This window comes from Perca flavescens, chromosome 7, assembly GCF_004354835.1.
Source record: "Perca flavescens isolate YP-PL-M2 chromosome 7, PFLA_1.0, whole genome shotgun sequence".
Lineage (NCBI taxonomy): Eukaryota > Metazoa > Chordata > Actinopteri > Perciformes > Percidae > Perca > Perca flavescens.
This window is the reverse complement of record NC_041337.1, coordinates 19,803,899-19,819,283: the sequence shown is the minus strand read 5'-3', so window position 1 is coordinate 19,819,283 and position 15,385 is coordinate 19,803,899. Positions and strand designations below refer to the sequence as shown.

The following is a 15,385-nucleotide window of genomic DNA, read 5'->3' as shown; positions in this document are numbered from 1 at the left end:
CTCTGTGAAAAAAGTCTACGATATAAAACAGTAAATCCTCACATTTGAGAAGCAGGAACCTGCGAATGTTTTTGTATTTTATTCTTAATAAACAAAACAAAAAACACTTATTAAAATGTTTTGATTTTCAGTTGATCAATCAATCAATTAATGAACTGATTGTTTCTGCACAAGCCCAGAAAAGCGCTCATATTAAAGCCCTCATTTAGCTGTTAACAGTTTCCTTCTAAAGGAAACTCAACCTTAAAGTTGTTGTACTTACAGCCTCTAGACAGTTGAATAATAAAGCTGGTCTTAATTTAATTGGTCAAAACTCTAAAGTAAAACAGGTGTTTGGAGAGTGGGTCTTGATAATCTATAGCAGTCCTATAAATGGGTTGGATTTTTTATTTAAAAACATGTTGGGCGGAATATTGAAGAGAGAGGTGGACTGACTTAAAGGTCATGTCTATTTATCTTTCTCCATTTTTGTTGTGCTTTGTGTGTTTGTTTGATGGTATATCTCTTGTATGGATGTGCAGTAAGTTTGTGCGTAAATGGCTGGGCGTTCCCCCTTCCTTCAGCTCAGTGAACCTGTACAGTAAGACCTCCAAGCTCCGCTTGCCTGTTTCATCAGTAGCTGAAGAATTCAAGGCTACCAAGGCAAGAGCAGTCAGCACGCTGCTCTTGTCAAAGGACGGGAAAGCCCAGCACGCTAGCAAGTCCATCAGGTGCGGCAGAAAGTGGAAGCCCCAAGAAGCGGTGTCGGAAGCTGAAGCACACTGGAAACACCAGGAGATTGTCGGAGTGGTCTGCCAAGGCCGCCTGGGACTTGGACATTACAACACCAAGAGGTGGAGCAAGGCCAACACCAAAGGAAAGAGAGAGCTTGTGGTGCAGAGGGTCCGAGAGGCAGAAGAAGAAAGCGGTAGGGCTGGCCTCTCAAGGGCAATGGATGCAGTGGGATCAGGCACTCGAGTGATCACTGTCCTGGAAGGAACTCTGGGAAACCGACCAAGGCAAGCTGACTTTCTTACTATGTGCTGTGGCTGACCTCTTGCCAACCCCAGATAATTTAAACATCTGGGGCAAGGAAAAAGATCTATCATGCAGGAGCAGTGAGGGAGGGAGGGAGATGGTCGATACAGGTGGAGACACATTAAGGTCCTGGCAGAAAACGCCAAATGGGTGGATCTGCAGAGGGTCAAAGCCAACAACAATCTGGCACCACCGTCTCCAAAATTCATCAACTTCCAGCGTGAAGGTAACCATACTTCCACGGTAAAGGCAACTGCCAAGCACTCGCCATCCATTCTACAGCGTGCTTTTGACGGGGAGATGCAAGTGGACCTGGGAAGTAGGCTTGTCTTCCCACAAGACATCGCAGCGACCTCACTCCGTCCGGACATGGTCCTGATTTCCATGATCACCAAGACCATCTTAGTAGCTGAACTTACGGTGCCATGGGAGGACAGGCTAGCTATCTCACACCAAATCAAGAAGGCTAAGTACCAGGACTTGATCGATGAGGCTCTTATCAAAGGATGGCATGCAACCATGTTTCCTATCGAAGTCGGCTGTCGGGGTTTCCCAGCAACATCTTTGCGCTATTTCCTACAGAAGGTTGGCCTGGATCCAAAACATCTGAAGAAAGCCACCAGGGAGATAACTGTGGCTGCCGAGACTAGCTCAAGATGGTTGTGGCTGAAGAGAGCCCACAGCTGGAACCCCTCTGCAGGCGAAGGCTAAATGCTCTTTGCTGCCCCACTCAGGTGAAGCGCACAGGTTAAGGGGCGAAACGCTAGTGAACCCGAGATACCTGCTGACGATGCAGAGGGGTTCTCAACAATGTGGATGCTCCGCCCACCTTCTTACCGTGGAATACCATCACAAAGACACCATATCCAAGTAGCTCTTGCAATTTCTGTTTGTAGCAAAGCATATTTGATGTTTATCTCAATAAATTGATGTTTTTTTTATTTAGCCAACTGTGTCCAATAAGCTTTCTTTTGTGTTTTCCATCTGCTTAAAATTCCCATTTCTTTACTGTTACATTATAATAATGTCTCTTTTACACCGCTTTTTAACCTTAACCTCATGTCCATAAAGGCAGATTATGCTAATTAGGCTTTTAGCTAATATTTCTTTTTCCAGAGATCCAATGAGCCCTTGATCCAATGAGCCCTTGAAGACTTGACAATAATGCCAGTTTTTTTTAGCTTTTTTAACACCTGTCTGTACATATTTATGTTTCCACCAGGCCTTTCTCTATGACACAGTATCCTTGTCCCTTTCTGCTTCAATATGTTGTGCTCTCTCCATCTCAGTACTTCTTTCCCTCCCTCTCTCTGAACCTCCCCACCCATACCGCAGCCATTTACTAAATTGCCTCCTTGCTTTTTAAGCTGATGGACTTTCTCTCTCTCTCTCTTTCTTTCTCTCTCTCTGTCTGTCGCTCTATCTGTCTCTTTGTCTTTTGCTGAGAGCAACTGTTTTTCCTGCAGCTCTGGACTTTTAAGTTGTTCATTCATATCCTTCCCTTCTCCCTTTCTCCCTCTCTCTCTCACTCTACACTCCCGTCTTCCTCCTCATATTTCATTCCATCTCTCCCGCCAGTCTGCCAGCTGACTCACCCACAGTCCAGTCGGGAGGAACGAAAATAAGCAAAGAGATTTTGCAAGGGCAAGGAAGAAGTCTCTCACAGATGAATGATTTTGAGTGAAGGCCTGGCCAGTAGCTACTGTATGAGGGAGTGACAGCTGGGGTAAATGTCTCCTCTCAGAGAATTCAGAGATCAGCGAGGTGGGTTTACTCTCCTGTTTGAGTATCTCTTTAACACAAAACTCTAGCTATGACGAAAGACAGGAGAGACATTATCTCTATTGATTGGTCTAAGTGAGTTATCCTACAAGCTGGATGCTAATTTTCCTCCATCTTGCCTTATAAATACTACAGTGTTGGTTCATGTTTAAATTGCTTGGTCTGAGCAGAGGCTTTGGAGGTGAAATGACTCAGACAGTGGTTCCACATCCCATTGACCATTAGGCCTAATAACTTCCTGTAGATAAAGTACAATCCAGTAATAGCACGGTAAAATCACCTTTATGTTATGTTGCCTTAGTTAGTTAGTTAGTTGTGTGTTCCCACAATACACCAAAAAGTACTGTTGCAGTGATGAAACCTTTTTCAGACATGAACATAGCTTCTTACATAACATTGCAAACAAATCCGCCACAAAAAAGGTTTCCTTCCAAAAAGCATTCATATAAGCAAATTTTTTTACCAAAAAGTGTTGTCCTTAATCATCATATAACAATAAAACATGAGATAGATGGATTTTTGTCTTTTGCTCAAAATCTAGTTCTACTCACTTAATCAACTAGTTCCCCTGCCTTCCTTATATTAAAAACCACCTTTCTTTGCATTCCTGACTCTTCAGGGTTTGCTTTAAAATGTTACAAAACTTGAACTAACTTCTTTATTGTGTACAAAATCACCAACAACTGTATGTGATTCCAGCTTGTTATGTCCACCCCATGTTCTTCTCCAATCTTATATCCAATTCTTGTCTTGTGGCATTCATCCAGCCACGGTTTTGACCCTGAACTCACAGCCTTTCTTCACCCATCCAGCCTCTCATGAGGATTATGGCCGAGGTTCTCACCTATCTAAACTGGCGTCATCAATCATTATTCCCATGCTGTCTTCTCCCGTGGAAGCTTTTGGCATGGCATATCCTCGGGCACCAGTGGCAGATGGGCACGCTGGCACTCTTGGGTTGGAAAGGCACAAAGGAAAACTACAGCAGCTCAGTGGGAATAGTGTTTTCTGACTGGACATGGTGCTGCCCCAATTACCTGAATTGTTGCAAGTACTTTATTTTTAGGAACAAGTTAAGAGTGAGTGTGTCCTTATGTCGGTTTATTTCTCGCCTCAACCATTTTCTTTCTTTCTCTTCTCTTGTTTCAGGCACAGATCAAAACTCATTTGTATTTCAGTGTTTGTGTATTTCTTGGAGGGGTCAGCTTTGCCAAATCTCAAACAGAGTGAGTATAATTTAACTGAAGTCTAGTACAATTTGAAAATCAGATTGTTCAAAGTGCTCTACACAAAATGACATAAAAAATTCAATAAGATGATTAAAATAAAAATAAATAATTTGATATATTCTTGCAAGAGGCTGTACTTAGGCACAGTGGTGATGACTTCTATTGTCGACATGCTAACATTCAATTACATTTTATATAGAGTGTCAAATCATAACAGCTGGAGTATTTCTAGATCACACTCTACAATTTGTAGAAACCCAACAATCCCCCCAAGAGCATGCTTTTGGTGCTAACATGCTTGTAATATCCATCTTCGTCCGGTATCGGGTCGCGGGGGGAGCAGCTCCAGCAGGGGACCTCAAACTTCCCTTTCCCGAGCAACATTAACCAGCTCCGACTGGGGGATCCTGAGGCGTTCCCAGGCCAGGTTGGAGATATAATCCCTCCACCTAGTCTTGGGTCTTCCCCAAGGCCTCCTCCCAGCTGGACGTGCCTGGAACACCTCCCTAGGGAGGCGCCCAGGGGGCATCCTTACCAGATGCCCGAACCACCTCAACTGGCTCCTTTCGACGCGAAGGAGCAGCGGCTCTACTCCGAGCTCCTCACGGATGACTGAGCTTCTCACCCTATCTCTAAGGGAGACGCCAGCCACCCTCCTGAGGAAACCCATTTCGGCCGCTTGTACCCTGGATGTTGTTCTTTCGGTCATGACCCAGCCTTCATGACCATAGGTGAGGGTAGGAACGAAAACTGACCGGTAGATCGAGAGCTTTGCCTTCTGGCTCAGCTCTCTTTTCGTCACAACGGTGAGATAAATTGAATGCAATACCGCACCGGCTGCGCCGATTCTCCGACCAATCTCCCGCTCCATTGTCCCCTCACTCGCGAACAAAACCCCAAGGTACTTGAACTAATTCACTTGGGGTAAGGACTCATTCCCTACCTGGAGTAGGCACTCCATCGGTTTCCTGCTGAGAACCATGGCCTCAGATTTAGAGGTGCTGATCCTCATCCCAACCGCTTCACACTCGGCTGCGAACCGATCCAGTGAGTGCTGAAGGTTGCAGGCCGATGATGCCATCAGGACCACATCATCTGCAAAGAGCAGTGATGAGATCCCCAGCCCACCGAACTGCAACCCCTCTCCACCCTGACTACGCCTCAATATCCTGTCCATAAATGTTACAAACAGGATTGGTGACAAAGCGCAGCCCTGGCGGAGGCCAACCCTCACCTGAAACGAGTCCGACTTACTGCAGAGAACCCGGACACAGCTCTCGCTTTGGTTGTACAGAGATTGGATGGCCCTGAGAAGAGACCCCCTCACCCCATACTCCCGTAGCACCTCCCACAGTATCTCCCGGGGGACCCGGTCATACGCCTTTTCCAGATCCACAAAACACATGTAGACCGGTTGGGCATACTCCCAGGCTCCCTCCAGGATCCTTGCGAGAGTAAAGATCTGGTCCGTTGTTCCACGACCAGGACGGAATCTGCATTGTTCCTCCTCAACCCGAGGTTCGACTATCGGCCGAACCCTCCTTTCCAGCACCTTGGAGTAGACTTTACCAGGGAGGCTGAGAAGTGTGATACCCCTGTAATTGGCACACACCCTCTGGTCCCCCTTTTTAAAAAGGGGAACCACCACCCCGGTCTGCCACTCCTTTGGCACCGTCCCAGACTTCCACACAATGTTGAAGAGGCGTGTCAACCAGGACAGCCCCTCCACACCCAGAGCCTTGGGATCTCATCAATCCCCGGGGCTTTGCCACTGTGGAGTTGTTTGACTACATCAGTGACCTCCGCCTGGGAAATTGACAATGATCCCCCATCATCCTCCAGCTCTGCCTCTAACATAGAGGGCGTATTAGTTGGATTCAGGAGTTCCTCAAAGTGCTCCTTCCACCGCCCTATTCTAACCACTCCAAACTTCTCCCGCACCCGCTGCTTTGCCTCTTTCACGGCAGAGGCTGCAGCCCTTCGGGCCCTTCGGTACCCTGCAACTGCCTCCGGAGTCCTCTGGGATAACATATCCCAGAAAGACTCCTTCTCCAGTCGGACGGCTTCCCTGACCACCGTTGTCCCCCACGGTGTTCGTGGGTTACCGCCCCTTGAGGCACCTAAGACCCTAAGACCACAGCTCCTCGCCGCAGCTTCAGCAAGGGAAACTTTGAACATTGTCCACTCGGGTTCAATGCCCCCAGCCTCCACAGGGATGCACGAAAAGCTCCGCCGGAGGTGTGAGTTGAAAGTTTGTCGGACAGGGGCCTCCTCCAGACGTTCCCAATTTACCCGCACTACCCGTTTGGGCTTACCAGGTCTGTCCAGAGTCTTCCCCCACCCCCTGACCCAACTCACCACCAGATGGTGATCAGTTGACAGCTCCGCCCCTCTCTTCACCCGAGTGTCCAAAACACACGGCCTCAGATCAGATGAAACGATTATAAAATCGATCATTGACCTTTGGCCTAGGGTGCTCTGGTACCAAGTACACTTATGAGCATCCCTATGTTCGAACATGGTGTTTGTTATAGACAATCCATGACTAGCACAGAAGTCCAACAACAAACAACCACTCTGGTTTAGATCAGGGAGGCCGTTCCTCCCAATCACGCCTCTCCATGTGTCTCCATCATTGCCCACGTGCGCGTTGAAGTCCCCCAGCAGAACAATGGAGTCCCCCACTGGAGCCCCATACAGGACTCCAGTCAAGGTCTCCAAGAAGGCCGAATACTCCGAACTCCTGTTTGGTGCATATGCACAAACAACAGTCAGAGTTTTCCCCCACAACCCGCAGGCGTAGGGAGGCGACCCTCTCGTCCACCGGGGTAAACTCCAACGTAGCGGCGCTCAGCCGGGGGCTTGTGAGTATCCCCACACCCGCCCGGCGCCTCACACCCTGGGCAACTCCGGAGAAGAAAAGAGTCCAACCCCTATCCAGGAGTATGGTTCCAGAACCGAGACTATGCGTAGAGGTAAGCCCCACCAGATCTAACCGGTAGCGCTCCACCTCCCGCACCAGTTCCGGCTCCTTCCCCCACAGAGAGGTGACGCTCCACATCCCCAGAGCCAGCGACTGCTGCCCGGGTCTGGTCCGTCGAGGCTCCTGACCTTCACTGCCACCCGGCTTGTAATGACAATGCTAATGTTGTGAATTTCTCTATCTACGACTTACTTAATGAATTATTCAAGGAGACCAAGATGGGGATATAATTAAGGACCTTAATTTAAAACAAAAGCTCCTGAGTTTACTCTGCAGAATATGACTGAAGACATTCTAATAGCACGCAGTACTTTATACATTAGGTACAGTACGACATCTGATCTCATCCGGCCACTCTCCTCTTGTGGACTGTAGTGAACTTTCTCTCCTCTTATCAGACCTGTGCACATCCTGTTTTCAGAACCCAGCTGAACATTCCAGAATTATGCAATCAGTTCCTTCCTTTCCTTAGGAGAAATAACCTCAATAAGTTTTAAACTATAATAATACTTTTGTAGCCTGTATAAAAAAATACTCTTAGGTTTAAGACCTTTTTCCAATGGAGAATATGTTGTTTTTTGATGATAATCTAAATCTTGCAAGTTTACACAAACCTTTACACATATACAATTTTAAATTACATAAATTACATACATACATTCATAATAACAAAGGTGATGCAACACCTAGAGGTTCAATGTCTGAATGTCAACAAGTCATTCTCCTACACTAACATGCTGATGATTAGCAGGTATAATGTTCACCTTTTTCACCATCTTACTGTTGCTTTGTTAGCATGCTAACATTAGCTAATTAGCACTAAACACAAAGTACAGCTGAGTTGGGTGGGAGCGTCATTAGTTTTGCAGGTATTTTGGTCAATAACCAAAGTATCGGAAAACTAAAATGATGACCTGATGACGGTGCTAGAAGAAAAATCAAAGGCTCACCAAAGTTAATTGATCCTGAGGGCAAGTGTCAACCTCGCGGTGGCACTATAGGAAAAGTCAGGGGGTCATCAAAGTCAGTTGGATTTATCACCAAATTTAATGGATCCTGACAGGCTGACATTGCCATCCAGAGAGCCACGGCGCTAGTGTAGCTAATAAAATAACAAAAAACATGTGAACAGAAAGACAGAAGAAAAGCATTCATGTAGTCACAACAGCACCTGTGTAAACTGAAAAACACTACAGTTAGTATTTATTGTGTTTGTAGTGTTTGTATCAACTCACTACTTAGTAGTTAAATATGGTACAAATGTCATTTATTTGCTTTATATGAATGTTTTTGTGCATGGTCTAAGTAAAGACAAATAAAAAAGAGTAATCTTAAGACACTATTTGGAATATATGTCAAAGTCCTCATAACAGAAGGAGGTAAACTGTTCAACAGTCTGCAGGCAGCAGTGGGAAAAGATGATTTTAACTCAGAGCGTGGAATTGAAAAGAGTAATTGTTATACGATCTAAAGGGTTTTGGAGGTTGAATAGAGAGATTTAAAATATAAACTGGTGCCCGTCCATGCATTGCTTTAAAAGCAAGTAGAAGAAGATTTACTTTTGTATTTTATATGAGCTGGAGGGGAAATAAAGCCAAATGACTGGCACATAAATTCACAGTAATCAAGATGCAAAGAGGTACAAGCATGTAAACCAAAACCTCTGTAGATCTCTATCATCGTGCATGCTGGATCACAGTCACTTGATGACATTTATCTTGTCCCAACAGCCAGTCAAACCCCAGGATTGCACAGCCGTTTATTACCCTGAAATCATGCATCTCGTCGACCCAGCCTCCAGACTCAGATAAGAGACGGCAGTAATTCCTGACATATTTTTATTCACCATCGTTACATAACATTCATCCCAGTCGTGCCTTTGATTACATTATAATGATCTGAAGCCCAGTCAATGTCTTAGTGGCAGAATGAATTAAAAGAGCTTATGGAAGTTGAGCCCGGTGGAGCATAGCGATTACCAACACAAAACCTCCTACGGTCATTATTTCACCTTTTCTGTTAGCTCCAGGATTGGTGCATGAGGGGAAAGGAGATTAAGTGCTGGATGGCCATAGGCTATGTGCTCTATGCAGATGTACAGTATGTATTGTTATGCTTGACACTGCATGGCTGAATATAAGAGCAAAAATTCTAAGAGCAGCTGGACCTACAGTACTAATTCAGACTGTTTACAGGGAGGAAGAAGAGGACAGAGGGAATAGATAGAGGACAGAAAAGAGGAGGGGAGGGGGGTACAATAAAGGAATGGTCAGAATAGACAGAGTGAGGTGACGAGAGAGTGAGGGAGGGAACAGAGAAGGAGGGATGGAGGCAGGCAAAGAAGGGTGATGTCACCTCTAACAGGCAGCCAATGAGAGTGAGGGAGGGAGAGAGAGCGGCCGTATGAGGGTGTGTTTTTCTATCACTGCAGCATCAGAAGAGAGGAGAGTGGCACAATCAATTTCATAGAGAAGAGGAAGAAAAGGCACAAGTAGATAAGGAAAAGAGGGGAAAAACAGACGCAAGGAGTTGCCAGAGGGAAGGAACATCTCTGAGAAGGTAAGAGGATATTTTTATGATGAGACAAACAGTTTGTCATTAAACAGAATGAGAGCGGGAGAGAGCTGCTGAACCGATTCATTAGGCTGTTAGGTGGAGGTGGCTTGTTATGAAATCGCACCTTTTCCTCATCTACCACTGACTGAAAAAGATGACAGTCTGGTTCATGTAAATCACTTTAAAAGCTCTTATTTTTTTTAAATGTCTCCTCTTTTGAGAATTTGTCCTATTCCCATCAGTTGTGTTGACGTTTAGGAAAACTATGAAATTACAGCTATTTCAACACACTTAGTTTGAAAAATAATAATTAGATGAATTTCAAAACACATCTTTATATCAGTGATTGTGTGTTGTAATGAATTATACTACACTGTAACACTGCATTACTTTGAACTGTAAAAAGACATTTTGAGTATTGAAGCCAGGTGTCACAGATAACCTGTTGGTGCAGAATATTTTTAGGGAAGGTTTTTTCTTTTGATTTTGTGTATTATCTGAGCGCTTGAACATTCAGTGCATTGCATGCAACAGGATCTCCTCTGACATTAATATTGAATATACAGCAGTGGTGTGTGCCATTTAATCCGCCTGACTGAACACTTAATTGGCCTGATTACAGATCATTTTACAATGTGTTATTATTTTATGTCTAAAGTTTGTATTTGTATTTATAGAAAACAATGTCATTTGGATTACTAAAGAAAAATGTGATCTTTAGTTTGTTTTTTAATAACTACAGTGTATTGAACTGCACTTTAAATCTGTTGCATTATATATATGTATATATATATTGCTAATTTTATAATAATATATATAATAATATATATAATAATTTCTCAGGCAAATTATATGCTTTGCCTCTCATTCTGCCTTGCTACTTTAATATGAATATTCGTTTTCTCACCACATTCCCCTCCCCCAGCTAATAGCTGAGTGGCTTAATGTTAAGTACTGCCCATGATTGCAATGTGCTGCTACGATTTTCATTGATGTGGATGAAACTCCGCTGGATGGTGTACAGCACAGCGGAGTAGACTACAACAATTTTCTAGTCTACCAGTCTTATCTTCTGCAGCTGCAGTAAGGCTTTTTTGCCAGGGCTGGCTAACCTGAAACTACAGACCTTGGAGGAAAAGAAAGACAAGGAATCTTAAAAAAAGAACTGGAAGCAGAAAAGAAAAAAAGAGATTCAGATATCAACAGGAGAGTGAAAGAGATATTTATACAGAAGGAGATATCAGTGGAAGTGAAAATAAGGGTGGGGCAGGGCTCGCAGCAGACTATGTGGAGGTGTGCCAATGAAAAGGAGGCACTCACCTGGCTGTATGCCAAACAGCTGCCTGCTGTCACCCTCTGCGACTTGCTACACATCTGTTCTACCCAATGGCACACAATAGACAATGTTTCACCAGTTGTGTTAATGGTGTAGAAAACTATTGCCAGAAGCAGCTGCTGAAGGCTGTGAGCTTGTTTCATTTCTAGGTTTTTGCATGCATGTCTGTGTTTTGTGGGTAAGTATATCTTTGTGCATCTGCTCATAACATGCACTCCTATCCTAAAAATATGACCAGATGCACAAATAAATCTAAGTATGCCTGCTCATATCATGTGAGTGCAAGTGTGTGCTAGTGAACCTCCTCCCTCCCTTCCTCCCTCCCTCTCACCCTCCCTTCCTCCCTCCCTCAGTAGCCTAGAGCTTGTCCCAGATGAACCCAGTTAAGGGACTGGAAAGGAGGGAAGGCTCTGTGCCTGACATTGACTTGTTACCATCTGTACAACATCCATAAACATACTGCACTGCACACATTCACACAATAGATCAAGATACAGCTGCTGCTGAAAAGGGCGTGTTGGAGTGAATGAGTATGTGTATGTATCTGTGTGTCTGCGTGTGTGTGCATGTGCATCCTCTCCGTGGCAACGATGCCCCAGAGACCCACTGCTGGTCACATTATCATACTATTTAATGCAGTGGGGTTTGTATGGCAGTGGCTGCTGGATCTCTAGACAGTGTTGGGAGCTGCTACTGTAGCAGGGATGTTGTTGTCACAATAGCTGGCTAGACTTGGAGTGTATGATTACCCTACCTACAGTATGGTGCAGAATGTAATCTCCCCTCGGACATGGTCTGGTTAATTGAGCTGTTCCATCAAAGAGATGGATGGAAACAGGGATTTATGTGAGGAGAGAAGGACAGGGATCTGCAAGGAAAAGAGAGAGAAATGGCAGGGGAGGATGGTGTAAGCAACATAAAAAAGATAAAGGAGAAGGAGAAGAAGGTGGACTTCCTTTTGAAATGCAAAGCACTTTGCATCTTTTAATGCATGTTCACTGCTATAGGTATTGAAGAGAGTAGAGAGATACAGAAGGAGAGATAAAGTAGGGTATAGAAGAGGTGAAGGTCACATGGGAGGATGGGCTGTAGCAAAAGAAAGAACCATAGAAATGAAATGCAAAAAGATTAGGAGGAGAATTCTGATTATGGTTGACGAAGATTATGAGAGAAAAGCCTGGCTATATATGGTCAGATATTTATGCTTTTCATCTATTCATTTTTATGAGATGATAATGTCAGAGGCTGGCCAGTTTCCAAATGCCTTTAGTCCTACAGATGAAGTGGAGAACTGGTGTTGTGTAGGAGGAGATCTGCTCTCAATCTGCCAGGTAGGAGCAACTCTGGGGAAGAGCAGTGCTGCGCTGGCCCTTTGCTCCTAAGCCACCTGTTATTGCCTCAGGGCCCCTTTGCCAGTCATCCTGCTCACCAAACACAGTTATATCAACACACACACACACACACACACACACACACACACACACACACACACACACACACACACACACACACACACACACACACAAACACATCTGTACAGGCATAATTTTTGCAACACACTCAAACAAACGCTCTGCAAATACACGCTGCAGAGATCCTGTTGCAGTGCGCCAAAGATTCTCTAATGTTGCCTCTCTGGCCTGATTACTTAAACGTCTGCTACTGATCAAAGAGCACACCCGCCACTTTCTGGGGATTCATTCATTAAAGCAGCGACGGGGTAAAGTAAGGGTTAAGAGAGAGACTATCTCTTAGAGTGTCAACAATAACCGTTTCATCTCTGGTTTCTTTTTTATCCTCCTTTGAGAATAGCTGTTGTAAAGTTACAAACTCACAAACACAGATTCAAAGGCTTCTGAGTGAACTCCCTTGAGTTATCTTCCAGCCTGCGTGCACCTTTTTTGATGCCGTGCATGTGTGTGCTCATGCGCAGTTGCATGTGCACCTTCAAGATGGAGAGGCAGTCCCCTACCCCACCCTTTCTGGTTGCAGCTTTGAGGCTGTTGGATTTAGACTGTGCAAATGGGAGTCAGCCCACTGGGTGTCAAATGGGGGATTGTGTAGACATGCTGTCAGGGTTTGCTAGAGAATACATTGTGGTGATTTAGGGAGCTAAGGGTCAGATGGATTGACAGGCCAGTCACGGGTAAATGATTATAGAGAATTGAGGAGGAGGGAAGGAGGCCAGGAAAAAAGGGGACAATAAAATTTGCACAGGTAAAATGAGGCAGGCAGGGAGGAAAACCTAAAGATGGAAAGGATTGATTTAAAAGGCAGCAGGATGGTACAAACATGGTGAAAAGGCTGTTATGGAAGATAAGACAAAGTGGAAGAAGACTGTCATGGCAATTTCTCTGAACCACCTTGTTCCAGTCATCATTTAGGAGTCCTGTTCTCTCTCCTTAGACAGCTAGAGCCAACCTTTCAACCCAGGTAATCCATTTTTCCTTTTACTGCCTCTGTGTCGCTATTCTTTCCCCTACTCTTCCCGCCATGCACTTCTTTAGTTTCACTCGTCATATCCGTATTCACGCAGAGGTGGACAGAAAAGCCCACATCAGGGTCTTAATCAAAATAATGACTGAGGCTCCTGATAGCCTTCCCAGAAAGAGGCTCTCAGACAAAGACTCATAAATCCAACCCTATTATACAATTGAACCTGTGAGGAAGACTAAGGCACAAATAGAGGCGTCATTTATGGAAATGAATTTAATTTGGCAGAGTGAATTACCTTATTACAGCTTTCAGAGTGATGGTAAGAAAGTGGAGAAATTGTAGAATTCCCCTGGGTGACAAATATATTGGCGGTTAAAATTACAAAACTGGAACCCCATAGTGGATATTACTTGAAACCAGGAGAGAAATTAATTACTGCCAAACCAATAATGAAATTGGAGGTGGTAGATATTGTAGAAAATATCTCAAAATGAGGGCATAAAAAAAGCTCCTGCATTCTCTATCACTTTATTTCATTATTATGTTGCAGATAAATGTCTAATTCTGTGAATTATAAATCCTTTAGTCCACAGTTTAAAATAAAGATCCAGACTGGAAAGCAGCAGCAATAAATCTACACATTAGACTGAATATGAATTAGGGGAGATATGAAGCTCCATGTCTGACCTTCTCTTTGCCATCTTGATGCTGTCCTTTTTTCTCTGACAAAATGATGTCTTTGTCTCAGTGAAACAGAGAATTCCCCTTAGCGTCATTCCATCTGGACAACAGTTAGCTCTATCAGAAAGGCTTTGGTGTTCACATCAGTGACTATAATTGCACTAAATTGCCTCTGTCCCTGACCCTCTGTCCAGTGTGTTTTTCCCAACTGCGTCCTTGTGTGCGTGCATGACTCACCATTAACAGTGGCCAGAAAGAGATGACCTCATGAATAAATTAACTATACATTAAATACCAGTGTTGGATTATTGCATTTCATTTGTGAAAGATAATGTCAAGTGTCTGATGCACACATTGCTGAGATACTGTCTAAGTTTAATGGCTTCTGGGGTTTTTTGCATCACAGAATATTAATAATGCTTTTATTTTGCCTCTCATTCTTTCCATTATAAAGCTCTTCGTCATTTAATTTATTACAGAAGCTTTTAGCTAATGCTCATCTTCTTCTGCCTCATCAAAATCCCTGTAATGATGTATAACTTATCTTAGAGTCCGTAAAGATTTGATCAGAAACTAAAGTAGACACTAGTTTAATCAAAAATGGAAACAAAATATATTATAATTATTGATTTTGTTATCAATATTATTAGTATAAATTAGTAGGAGTATTAGTAGTAGTACAAACAGCCTCCAGTTGTATTGTATACTGATATTTTACAGTTAGATAAAAAGTACCCCCAATCCACATTTCTAACAACTAAAGCTGGTAAACCTAACATAATTGTACATATGATCTATTGTACTTTATTTTATTTTTTAACTGTTTTATTTGACTTTGCATATAAAGTGAACAGATAGACCAAAGCACAAAAGAGATACAAAGAGAAGCAAAAAATATGGCACAGGGGAATTTGTTAAAATAATGCAGGAAAGGCTGCTACACTCTAGAGCCTTGGCTGCAGTACCCCAGCTCTTGTTTTAAGTGTGCCGTTACATCCTTGACCCAACAGGTGTCCTTCCACTTAAAAAGAATTTGAATGACGGGCCAGGAGCGCCGCAAATGCTAGAGCAAGAATACACTAAATGATGTCATTATATAACGCTAACTGTAAAGTTATATTATTTGTTAATGTTACATGAGGATTTAGCTTAGCCTGAACTAGCCAGCTATGAACCAAATAGGCAGTTAGCTTAATGCTAAATGAAAGTGCTTTTTGACGAGTTGTTTGGGCCAGTCGTCGCGCTATGCAGGGCATGTCTTGACAACAAAAGCAGTGGGATTTATAATAATGCGGTAGGATTACAGATGGAGTCAGGTTAAAAGTAGCTTAATTAAGCTAACCTCCATTATGCTGTCTTCAGATT

The 15,385-nt window shown here is 43.7% G+C and overlaps 1 protein-coding gene across 1 annotated transcript in view; it reads left to right on the top strand.

The window, feature by feature from the left end:
* Positions 1 to 9,401: 9,401 nt before the first annotated feature.
* l1cama (L1 cell adhesion molecule, paralog a) overlaps positions 9,402 to 15,385 on the top strand; it is a 41,122-nt gene continuing 35,138 nt past the window's right edge. Inside the window, 1 exon segment of the mRNA XM_028582140.1 lies at positions 9,402 to 9,570. The gene's annotated coding sequence lies outside the window, so the exon portion shown is untranslated.